This window comes from Anoplophora glabripennis, unplaced genomic scaffold (genome assembly GCF_000390285.2).
Source record: "Anoplophora glabripennis isolate ALB-LARVAE unplaced genomic scaffold, Agla_2.0 scaffold716, whole genome shotgun sequence".
Taxonomy (NCBI): Eukaryota; Metazoa; Arthropoda; class Insecta; order Coleoptera; family Cerambycidae; genus Anoplophora; species Anoplophora glabripennis.
In genome coordinates, this window is record NW_019416818.1 from 55,734 (window position 1) to 69,233 (window position 13,500).

Here is a 13,500-nt window from a genome sequence, read left to right on the forward strand (position 1 = left end):
TAGGGAGGATGCTGAGAACAGGCGGGATATTGCCGACGCTCTGCCCTCAGACGGACGGATAGGGAGAAAGGAGCCTTGGTAGGATATTGCCGATACCAAGGGGGGAAGGCGGACTTACTTCGTGTTGAGGATATTGCCGATCAACACTACTGAATCTCAGTTGCCGGAGGTCGGCCTTTTATAGCCGGTTTGTGACGTAGATTAACAGTTCGTCGGATGCTAGTACGCAGACCCACAATAAATACAGAGTTCCACGCTTACATTACTAACATATGAAAAGTTAATAGTTCATCGGCTATTTAACGGATAAAATTAAGAAAGGTTCGTTACACTCCTCCCTCTCTTCGAAAAAAAAAATGAATACATTTTTTTTCCTAACAAAGGGTATGCCTGCTCTGTGGATAGTCCTTTATTACAGCGCATATACCTCCTTTTTACAATTCAACTAAAAAATAATATGACTTCGGATTATGTAATGAAAAGAACAAAATGCAACTTCTATATCCCCCAAATAATAACTAAAACTAAAAAAACTTTATCTCCTATCACAAATAACACTGTCTTTGTGGTATCACAGACGGGTGATGCCCTCTAAAGTGTTTCCGGCGGGTGAGCACAGCCGCGGATGGTCCTCCTAGATGGGGTTACGGTCATCCAGCGTTTGCCCTCGGGTGTTCGCAATAGTATCCGGTACCGACGGTGTCTCGGCCAGTCGGGCGGCCACAGATTCCGCACCGGCAGGCTTGTCGGTGGGGCTGGGCCGGTCGGGTTCGGTGGAGGCCGTGGAGATGGCATCCGTCCCGGTGTGATTGGCATCGGAGTGGCGGCCAGTGGTGTCACCAATTGCGGCACAGGTGACGGTGGCGGCGGTGACTCGGGTAGCGGCTAGCTACAGCCAATACGTTGGACTCCCCTCTGGTGGACTGGGTTCGAAGATTTCCGGCAACCTTTGGCCTAAGGGGTTCGGTGATGGCTCTGGAAAAATACCTGTCATTAGTACGCGCGTTTTCTATGGCGGAAACTTCGGTGTTCGGTAAGGGACGGCGTGACAAAGCGTTTGTCACTTTGTTACTTCTTGCATGCTCGGATTCCGAGCACGGAATCTCTGCTTGATAGGATTCGGATTCGGCAATCTGGTAGGCTCTCTTGTTCCATCGGTTGGACCTTGAATTTCTTCAGATTCCCTGGGTTCGGTCTGGATCAATTCCGTAGCTTTCCTCTTTTGGGATTCGGTTAAAGTCGGAACTAGTGCTATGTTGGCGGTGCGGTGAACAATGTCGGTTGTGGGGTTCCCCATATGAATCTTTCTACCTTTCAGGTCGATTGTGCAACCATTGGCGGTGAGAAAATCCATCCCAAGGACCATATCGGTGGTCAACGACGGTAGCAATAGAAAATCGGCGGTAACTACGGTTGATAATATGGAGACTTCAATGCGGTACTCTACGGTGATTTCAATAAGTGTTTCATCAGCCAACTCAGCCTTTGTCTGCTGTTTCAACGGCAATTTTTGGATTCCCATGCGCTGGCAATAAGTAGCAACTTTCTGGCTAATATAGGAACGGACGGATCCTGTATCAACCAACGCCGAGTAACTTCTGTCGCCTATGGTTACTACTTCACGTAGCCGGTTATCTACACAGACGGAGTCGGTGGCGTTAATGGGGTAAGAATCGGAATTGTGGCTTCGGTTGGAACTCTCTAATCGAGAATTGATTTGGCTTCCTCGTGGCCCAGTTCTTCGGGAGTTTTCCTGGTATGCAGTACATCGGCAATGTCGCGATTGAATTCCCTGTCGTCCGCATCGTGAACAAAACAGTTTCGGTGGTTGTCGGCAATTAAATCTTATGTGTCCTTGTTCTCCACATCTCCAGCATGTAAGGTTGTTTCCTTCTCTTGAGGTGCGAACATGAGTCGGCGACGGTCGGTGACTTGTATCACGTCCTGGTACTTCAGTGATACGCGGTACAGCAGGAGTGGTAGTTCTGGACATCCCAATCGGCTGAACATTTTTATTCGGTTTATCGGACTTATCCATATCCCGTTGGATCTGTTCAAACTCGTAGGCCTGCTGTAATAGCTCGGTTACATTGCTAACATCATTTCTGCGGATATACTGTCGGTATTCTGGTCTTAGCCGTCGATAAATGCATGTTAGTTCTCTCTCTCTAGAGAAACCTCCATGGCGTCGTATCATGGTCTGCATATCCAAAATGAAGTCTTTGGCGGTGGTCTGACGGTTCTGGTAGGTTTTACAAATGACCTACATATTGTCACGGTAGTCCGGTGGGTAAAAGAAAATTTTGAAATCTTCGAGGAAATCATAGAAATTTTTCCATTGGCTCTTATAATTCATATACCATTGATTTGCTTTGCCCTGCAGTAAACCCGGCAGCGTCCTCAACAGCTGCTGGTCGGTTATGCCATATTCTTCTTGTAATTGTTCGAGTCTCTCTAGGAATGAGACGGGATCGGCTTTTCCATCAAACACAACGTTTAGTTTTCGGATTTGATTGAGAAGATCAAAGTCAAACGGCGGCGGTTGTGGCGGTCTGGTCAACGTTCCCGGTGTTGCGGAGGGTGTAGGTTGATCTTTCGGTGGTTCGACTCTTAGATATGCTACTAGTCGGCGTCGTAGCTCGCCTACCGTTCCATCGGTCTGTATGTTCAGTCGTCGTAATTCCATTACTAGACCTTCCTTTTTCAACTTATATATCCAGCCTATTTTTGGGTCAGCTATTTCAAGGCCAACGGCACCTTCGTCGCCTTCGGTATTCATTTTGTTGCCAATCTGTTATTATTCGGATCTTTTTCCCTCTTATGGATACCTCTCTGCCCTCAGAATTCGAAAATTCTTCGATATGGCAATTTTGGCTACCGTATCTCCTTCGTTAATGATCGGATCTTCTCGGGAGTGGTCGGAAACGCTTTCTTGGCTCAAATTACCCTGATCTAGACACCTCACTCGACTTCGGGTGACTTCGGGAAACTTCGGCAAGTTCGGCTTTTTGCAGAAAAGTGCGGATTCGGGCTTTAGGAGCTCACAGGAGTCCCCTGGAATACTCGGATTTTCAAAATAAGCGGTAGTTTTGGAGATACGTAAACGACAGCAGTTTCGTGCTCGGTGTGTCCCAAAACCTTCGGAAAACAAGTTTTCTTCAAATCAAATCGGTCCCTGCTCTCGGGCGCCATTAAATATGTGACGAACTTTCAGTGTGAGACCCGGATGTCCCACAAAAAGTCGCCGTCCGGGTAACAACAGTGGAGAAAGATACTCCAGGGGTCTTGATTAGAAAAGAAACCACTTTTCCCAATAGATGTTCTCCAGTTTATTTTAAACTAACAATTAAATAAATAAATTCCCATTGACAATTCGGTGGCGGTCGGTACTAACATTCGGCGAGACGGAGTAGGCAAGACTATTTTGTTTTTGACTCAGGTTGTACGGGATAACGGCGGGATAGGGGAAGTACTGCGAACAGGCGGGATATTGCCGACGCTCTGCTCTCAGACGGACGGATAGGGAGGAAGGAGCCTTGGTAGGATATTGCCGATACCAAGGGGGGAAGGCGGACTTACTTCGTGTTGAGGATATTGCCGATCAACACTACTGAATCTCAGGTGCCGGAGGTCGGCCTTTTATAGCCGGTTTGTGACGTAGATTAACAGTTCGTCGGATGCTAGTACGCAGACCCACAATAAATACAGAGTTCCACGCTTACATTACTAACATATGAAAAGTTAATAGTTCATCGGCTATTTAACGGATAAAATTAAGAAAGGTTCGTTACAATACACCCTGTCTTTTATATAGCCCCATAAAAAAAAATCAAGACAACAGATCTGGGGATCGGAGAGGCCATGGAATTGGACCGCCTCAACCTATGCACTTATCTGGATACAAACCATTTAAGTATTCTCTAACCTGAAACAGTTTTTCTATGAATTTACATAACTTACATCATGAGAAAACTTACCGCCAGTGTGGAATGTGCAGGGGCACCATCATGTTGGAACCACTGACTGTTTAAGTCATCCAGAGGAATATGTCCCTACAATTGGAGCAAGTCGTTTTGTAAAAATTGCAAATACCCATTACCAGTTAAATTTCCTTCAAGAAAATGTGGTCCAATGACATATTCTCCGCATATTCCCGCCCAAACGTTGACATTAAAGCGGTGTTGATAAATCGTCTTGCCTTATTAATCTGGGATTATGATCGGCGTAATGGTGATAATTATGTCGATTCTCTCGACCAGTATTGGCAAAGGATGACTCGTCAGTAAATAACACCTTTGAAAAAAAAAAAATTCATCTTGTAGCTTTATAGTTGCCCACTCACAAAACTGTACTCGCTTCTGAAAATCTTGCTGTGTTAAGAATTGGTGATGCTCAAAATGATAGGGGTGGAAGTTGTTTTTCTTTAACATTCTATTAACCACACTTTTGGAAATACTAATTTCATCACTAAATTATCGGACACTTGTAGATGGATTTTGGACTGCACATCCCAAAATGTCAATTTGACTATCCTGATTACTGCATACGTGTGTTCTTGTTGTCTTCTCATAATTTAAATTTGCCATTCTTTCAAACCTCTCCTTCAGTTAGAAAACACTTTGTACGAGGATAAATTTGTAAATCTGGATTATTAGCTTGGTAAATACGACTTGGCAAGTCTAAACAGTTACCATGAGTTTTACTAATTATTCTATTATTTATTTACTAATTCTTCTTTAGAGTAATTCATTTCACAATTATTAATGTCGCTTTTCTATTAAACCTTATGTGAATCGAAAATTTTCCAGGTTGTTCTTTGACAGGAGCCTACTATGTTATTTTACATACAAGCTATTTGTAAACTTCGCATTTTTTCATAGAAATGAGATTTCATGAAAAACTAATGAATTTTGGTATAAGAGCAGGTATAGCAATGTTGTAGAGAATTTAATTCTGCATCTCATGGTATGAAAATATACAGGGTGTTGCATTTAAAAAATTCGAGATTTTTCAATTTTTAAATTGGCAATTTTGACATGATATTTTGGACACCCTGTATAACACAGGCCAGTTTTTGGAGCGTGATTCGGAAGAGTCATCCTTACTAAACATCTGAAAAAAAATGGGCTTAGTAGCTATTAGTATAACCTGTCAGTATCAGAAAATGTAAGCAGCCAATATCGACTAGAAAAACCTTTCAAGCGAGATATCTCAAAAACTGTGAATATTTGAATAGAACTATTCTACACAAAGTACCCTTTATTTTTGATGTAGAATCCGAAAAAAATATAAAAAATGTGTGTTTCCATTTAAAAAACCAAAGTTGGTGTCTGGCCAGGAAAAGTGGAACACCCTGTATAGTTGAATATATTTTTAATTTGTACATTCCGAGAAATGTGGCAACACAGTAAAAAGGAAAACCCATATATTCCTCATTTTAACATAGATATTGAACTTTCCCGCACTAGTGGGACACGCTGTATATAACACAAAATATATACCTACATATAATACAAAATGTAAAGCTTAAAAAAATATATAGGTATCTAGTTGTAGTATCTGCACGCTTTTTTCCGGTAAAGAGTTATTATACAGGGTGGGCCACCAGTAACTTCTCGGTCGCTAAGGACTAAACGGCAAATGTTACAGAAACCTGTTTAGGTGGGTATGTGTAGGTTGATTACGGCTACATTTTAAAAATATTTTGAAATATACAGGGTGTCCAGGAAAAGCGTACCATATCAAAGTTATGTATTTTACTGCATTTTTGAAAGCGCCGTAAAAAAATAGGTGAACTTTATTAAAGGTTCTGCATACCTAGGACTTACAATTTGTGATATTTCAATTTTAGTGAAAATGCAGGCTTAACGTAGAAATTTAATATTTGCAATAAAAAAAAATAATTTTAAGGAAGCAGCTTTGGAGTGTATTTTAGATCCTTGAAGTTATAAATTATTATATTTGTCGTCACTTAGTATTATACAGGGTGTTGTTCTAAAAACTGCTGAATACTTCTTTCAACTTTAATCAGCCATAACTTGGTTATTTTAAATTGGACACCCAGTATATTTTTACTTTGGAAGTTAGAAAATTTAAAACTCTTTCAAATTGTGTATAGGTTCCCTATACATATCTCAAACGGTATTGGAGATATTTGTGCCGTTTCGTTTTTTATAGAATTTTTTTGTAAGATGTATTCACGTGTCTTTATCGAGGTCTTTATTGAATTATTTTGGGTTCTTCTTGATGACGCCTCTTTAAATATAAGGAGAAAAATGTGAATGCAACTAGCTGGCGCACCTGGACATTTTTCATATTCAGTGAGAAATTATATAAATCGAAAATTTAGTAATAAATGAATAGGTAGGAATGGTCCATGTCAGTGGCTACCTAGGTGCCCAAACCTCCCGTCATGGACTTCTTTGTTTCGGGCTATATAAAAAATCTTGTACACAATGTCCACCTATTACTTGCGATGATATTGAAGGGAAGGATTAGAGATGCATTTGCGTGAAAATATCATTTGAAGATAGAATAAGATGCTGTATTCAAGAGAATAGTTATCAATTCGAACATCTATTAAAATTTTTCTTTGTTTCTTTAAAAGTAAAATTTTCTTTAATAAATATTTTTCATGTTCATAAATAATTCAGTTACTTACTACAAACATATTTATACAAAATTAATAACTTTTTATAATTTTTCTGCGTATAAAATAATATTTTTATTAGAAAACTTTTTTGAATATTGTCATGATAATGATAACAGGAAATTTTACTTTTAGAAGAAACAAAGACAAATTTTAATTGATGTTCGAATTAATAACCATTAACTTGAATACAGCATCTTATTCTATCTTCAAATGATATTTTCACGCAAATGCATCTCTAATCCTTCCCTTCAATATCATCGCAAGTAATAGGTGGACATTGTGTACAAGATTTTTTATATAGCCCGCAACAAAGAAATCCATTACGGTGAGGTCTGGACACCTACGTGGCCACTGACATGAACCCATTCCTACTTATCCATTTATTACAAAATTTCGATTTAAAAAATTTCGCACTGAATATGAAAAATTTGCAGGTGCGCCATCTAATTGCATCCTTATTTTTCTCAATATATTTAAAGATACGTCATCAAGAAGCACCCAAACCAATTCAATAAAGACGCGATAAAGACACGTGGATACATTTTACAAAAAAATTCGATAAAAAACGAAACGGCACAAATATCTCCCATATCGTTAGAGATAGGTATAGGGAATCTATACACAGTTTGAAAATTTTTAATTTCCTAACTCCCGAAGCAAAAATATATTGGGTGTTCCATTTAAAATAACCAAGTTATTGCTGTTTAAAGTTGAGAGAAGTATTCAACAGTTTTTTGAACACCCTGTATAATACTAAGTGACGACAAATATATAGCAATTTATAACTTCAAGGATCTAAAATAGACCCTCCAAAGCTGCTTCCTTAAAATAATTTTTTTATTGCTAATATTAAGTTTCTACGCTATGCCTGCATTTTCACTGAAATTTAAATATCTCACAAACTGTAAGTCGTAGGTATGCAGAACCTTTAATAAAGTTCACCTATTTTTTAACGGAGCTTTCAAAAATGCAGTAAAATACAGGGTGTTCCATTTAAAAATACATAACTTTGATATGGTACGCTTTTCCTGGCCACCCTGTATATTTCAAAATATTTTTAAAATGTAGCTGCAATCAACCTATACATACCCACCGAAACAGGTTTCTATAACATTCGCCATTTGGTCCCTAACGACCGAGGCGTTACTGGAGGCCCACCCTGTATGCAGCCTAATAACAGACAAAACCAAATAGGCCCCGATTTCGATTTTTCCCGACGGCCCCTAAAAGAGCCAGACCGGGCCTGCTCCCCACACGTTCGAAGATCATTTGTATTAGCTATAAGTTGGCCAGAATTGGTGAGAATTTACTGTGTTATAATGATGGCAATTATGACAATTAATAAAACCATTTTTATGATAAGTAGCCTCATCGGAGAATATGACCAGTTTAAAAAAAATCATCTTGATTTAACATCTCAAGTGCCAACTGACAAAACTCTCGTCTCCGCTGAAAATCAACTTCTAGTCATTCTTGGTGTAAATGGATGCGATAAGGATGATAACTGTGCTTTTGTAAAATCCTATGTGTCGACGTTGTACTAATAGGTACCCGTTGTGTGACTAACACAACGGGTATCTATTACCACACACACTTATTTGCGGATTTTCCTGAATACACCCCAGCACAAAAAAATCATTTTCCTTACGGCGATTTCGTTTTAGATGTCGAATATTACCAGTATTTAAAAATCACTTGAGTATAGTTAGCCTCAAAAGTTAGCCCCCAATTCTATAATCATCTATGATTGTACTACAACCAAATTTCACCCACAAAGTTACCTGTCCGGCAGAGGGATGAAAATTTAGGTAATTTCAATACTTAGCCTCTAATTTACTGTAAACCGATGGCTCCTAGGGAATAAGACAAATATCTGCAGGAATACTAAGAAAGGTATATTATAACGCATTTCTACCATCAAAGTGACTTGTCTGGTCTGGGGGTGGAAATGGCGCGACTTACAAAGTTAGCCCCCTATTTTTGCTATAACTCTCATCATACCCGGACAAGACGAAATGACCTAAGGAATAGTTGAAGGACGTGTACTATAACGCATTTCTACCATCAAAGTGACTTGTCCGGTCTGGGGGTGAAAATGGCGCGATTTACAAAGTTAGCTCCCTATTTTTGCTATAACTGGCAAAATGACCTAAGGAACAGTTGAAGGAGCTGTACTATAACGCATTTCTACCATCAAAGTGACTTGTCCGGTCCGGGGGTGGAAATGGCGCGACTGATGAAGATCTGTAATGCATTCCTACCATTAAAGTGGCATTTTCTTAATATGGTCCACATGATTCCAGACAACTTTTATTAAAACCATTTTTTACATAAATTTAACAGTTACAGAGTTACAGAAAAATCCCTCTTAAGTGGAACACCCTATATATACCGAAACTTGATCCTCCGCTATAACAGATTTCGTACCGTGAGTGAGAATATTTTTTTACAGAGGACGTATTTTAACATATGCAACGTTGTCAAGTCAAGTCAAGATTAAAAATCAATTTGTTTGAGCGTGGTTCATATTTAAGTAAGAATTGTTTTGTCCAACTACGAGTATATTAGATCTATGGTTTTGTCTTATACCTACGTTGACCATAAATATTTTTAATTAAAAAAAAAGTACAAAATTTAGGGAAATAAAACATAAATGCAAAAATATTTTATAAACGCAAAGCATTAACTTTTGCGCTCTTTTTTCTCAATTTAGTCAGTGCGACATTGCCACATTGACCCATTCAAGCGAACTTATTCATTATTGATTATAATGATATAACTATATTACATCTATGGAATAATTACTTGATTAAGTTACTATCACTGTCACTTTTATTGATTTATCCATTGCTACTAGATAAGAACTCAAAATTTTAAATTTCAAATTTTATTTGTTAATATTTCAGACTATTGTCTTGGACTATATGACTTGTTTTTATAAAAAATGCCAGAATATACGAAGAATCAATAAATTGATTTAAGTATAGTGACAGTGTGTCCCGTTTAAAAAAGTGTATTTTTTTATCTACCCTATATATTAATATGTTTGATCGATTTTCAAATACCTGTGAAAAAGTAAAGAAAATATGCTACAAGCTCACATTTTTTACAAAATTTTACTACCCAAAATAAACAAGTTAAGATGGATGGACATTATAGAAAATCACCCAGGTACAGATCAAAAGAAGACTCCGCAGTAGGAGCAACAAAGACAGATCTTAATAGTAGGGCAGGTACCCTCTATGTAAAAATGTTTCTTAGGCCTAGTAAATACAGGGTTTCACGTAAAGGTTGGGAATAAATTAACCGTTGGATTTTTTATTTAAAAAAATAAATATTTGTCATATAAAGTTATGCTCTACGGGTTATCTTTTCAAAGCTACAGGGCACTAAAGAATTTCAAAAAATTTAGTTTTTTAATATCATTTTCAATGCAAGTCTTTTTTCAATGCCTATTTGACCATGTTCGGTGGCTGAGTCACAGCATACTTTATAATGTTTTTGTTATTTTTATTTTCCAATGTTAGCAGGGGGGAAAAATGGTATTTACAAAAATTTTATTTGCGGAAAAATGACAAGAGCTAGGAATAAAACGCAAGAGGGTAATTTTGTTTAAAATAAACAATTGATCATAAAAAAATATTAAAAAAATGTTTTTACCAGTGGCATACCACAATTTTGTTCGAAAAACATTACGGTACAATTCGTATGCACGCCACTGAGTAACTTACAAAGTCAATCTTTTTCCTGCTACTAGGGGATTATTAAATTAAGCTATTGCTAAAATTTCGTTCCATTATCTTATAAAGTTCGAAAGTTATTGGAGAAAAACTAAATTTTTTTGAAACTTTTTAGCGTCCTGTAGCTTGGAAAATAAAACCAGTAAAGTATAACTTCATATGAGAAAAATTTATTTTTTAAACCAAAAAATCCACCGTTTAATTTATTCCCAACCTTTACGTTAACCCAGTATAGTTATTCAATGGTTTTATGTTATATATTTAAATATACGAGCTGTTGTCACTGCACATCTGAAACTAGTCAACAAGATGGATTTGATCAAGCTGTATATTCAGATAATTGACTTATTGATATCATATTTCCTTACATTTATTTGTGTTAATAATAGTATATTTATAATGTATAATAAATGATGACGAAGATGATGATAACAATAATGATGATGATGCCAATGAAAATGATGATGATAGTAATGATAATTGTTATCCTTTATTGTTATCGTCAGGTCATCGTTACAGTCAACATCAGCGTCAACATCGTTGTCATCATTGTCGTCGTCATCGTCATTTATTGCCCAACAGATTATAAATCCACTTACTGAACAAATAAAAATCACCGCCATCTGAAAATGAACCGTGATTTGTTAAATATCAATCAATTAAACAAGTAAATCTAAATACAAAAAATTAGGACCCTTTGCTTATATTTACTGTAACTTAAAGAATATTCTACCGACACAAAATCTCCCATATTAATTAATTATTAATCTAAAAAGCTACTTCCTGTTGCTATTGCAAAGCTGAACATTCGATTCGAACTCCAATACCAATCAGTTCAGTTCAGTCAACAAAATTTTTAAAGTCGTGAAAATCGCAAAATTATGTTTAAATAACGAAATGACCATGTAATAAAAAATGCAACTATTTACGAAATAACATTTAATAAAAAATGCAACATGGGTCCATGTTCAAAGTGTCAAACGTGGCATAATACACTTCTTCATCAAGATAAAGAGAGAAACACCTGAGAATCAAGTATTATTGTCCATAGTGCGAATTTTTTGATAATTCAAAAGGGCATTGTATTTTCCTTGGGTATTGCTCAACTTTGGTTTGAAATTAGTTCTTATCACGAGTAAACTATCTAATCTGCTTGGCCTACAAAAATAGATATGAACTTGAATGTTTTAAGAATATCAAATGTTATGTTCAAAAAAAAAAAAAACGTGATATTAATTAGATATTTGTAAAACGATTTTCAAATTGCAAAAATGGTGCTCTAACCATTTGGAAATTGTACAAAACATCAAGAAAACAAATTTATCTTGTAAAATTTTAGAATTACGTCCCAATGAAAATATTAAAGCATTAGGGTAAAAAGACAAGTTACTTAATGATTCTGAAAGCATCCCAAGTGGCCGTATTGTTTCAAATATCCAAAAGCCCTTCATTTCAAACTTATAGCAAATCTACAAAGCATTCTCGCAAATGCACATCTTACCTTTGAAAAATTTTCTACCATTTTGTTTCAAACAGAAGCCATATTAAACTCTCAGCCATTGTGCCCTTTCAGTATCAAACTAAATTCCAATAACCCCAACTCACTTCATTATCAGAAGGTCTAACTTATTGGATGTCAACCTCAATCACTTAACTAGGTTTTAGTTATCAAAAATTGAGCTAACATTCTTTAAATATCGCGATATCGTTTTCACTTTCCTGGAAACATATGTGAATACACATAGCTCCATTTGTCTCTGAAATGGATTGATTTTGGGTTAACTCTCATCCCTTTAAGATCCCCTCATTGAATTGGGACCTAGTATACCTACGCCACTTTATAATGGGTAATTTAAAACACGGTTACAATATACCCAATATTTTATTTTTATCAAATGGTATACACAACACAAAAGTTGTTAAACTCTTAAATTACCCTTAAAAAAATAAATGTTTGTAAGAGATGTTTGTAAAAAAGAGATGTTTGTGAAAAATAGACTGACATTGTTTTTTAACCTAGATATCAGATTACATATACAGCGTGTCCCCAGATAGGCTACCGCACTCTTGTAAACATTTTTATTGTTGATTTTTCGAGTAAAAGTTATTCTTGATCAAAAGTTTTGCTTACCTTCAAAATGTGAAATTTTCTCTAAGCAGTGCCTTTAATTTTTGTTTTCGTTAAAAACTGTATTTAAATTGTTCGAGTAATGCTTAAATATGGGGTTTAATTAGAAAAGAACAATAATCAGAATTTGCAAATATGGATATTTCCTTATCGATGTCAAAGTCAACATATTTAATTATATTAACTGACCACTGAATAATTTTTATTAATAATGCTAACCCTAGAGCAACTAATTTATCTTGTGGAATGTTATAGAATTGGTATTGTTTCATATTGACATGCAATACAAATTTTTAATGAAGAGTATCCAAATGTAACTGTAACTCGTAGAGCAGTTCGCAAGCTAATTATAAAATCCGATATCACTGATTATGTAAAGAATATTAAAAAGATAAAAAAAAGAATACAATGATAATGGTAATTGGAAAAGGCAGAAATGCCTGAAAGAGGTCTAACAGTTACAAGATGTCTTATTTTCTTAATAAAAAACCTTCTTTTCGTTTTTTAATATTATCTCGATTATTGTTAGAGATGGACCCAGCGAACTCTATATGACTATGCTCGACAGGGAACGTTCTATCAAAATATGTAAAAATATACAGGGTGATCCATTTAACTTAACAAAGTTAATATCCACGGCCATTTTATTTGGACTTCATTTGTTTTTCTACTATCATTTTCGAAAAATTCATAAAATATCGTGCGTCATATTTCACATTTTTTTATAACTTTTAAAAAAAAAAAATTAAAGGGGGGGGTCAAAATATAGTGAATCACTCTGTACAAGGAATTTAGAAAAAGATTAGAAAAATGTGTATTACTCGGAGGTTTACAAGTTGAATAGGACTTGCTTCCTTGTTGTTGTTAATTCCAGTTCTAATTTGTTATTTCTATTTTTTAATTAGAAAAGCTACTTTTATTTGGTTTACAGACTACTGTGGCAGTTGTTAATTGTAGAACAATTTCCGGGCCGGTTGCCA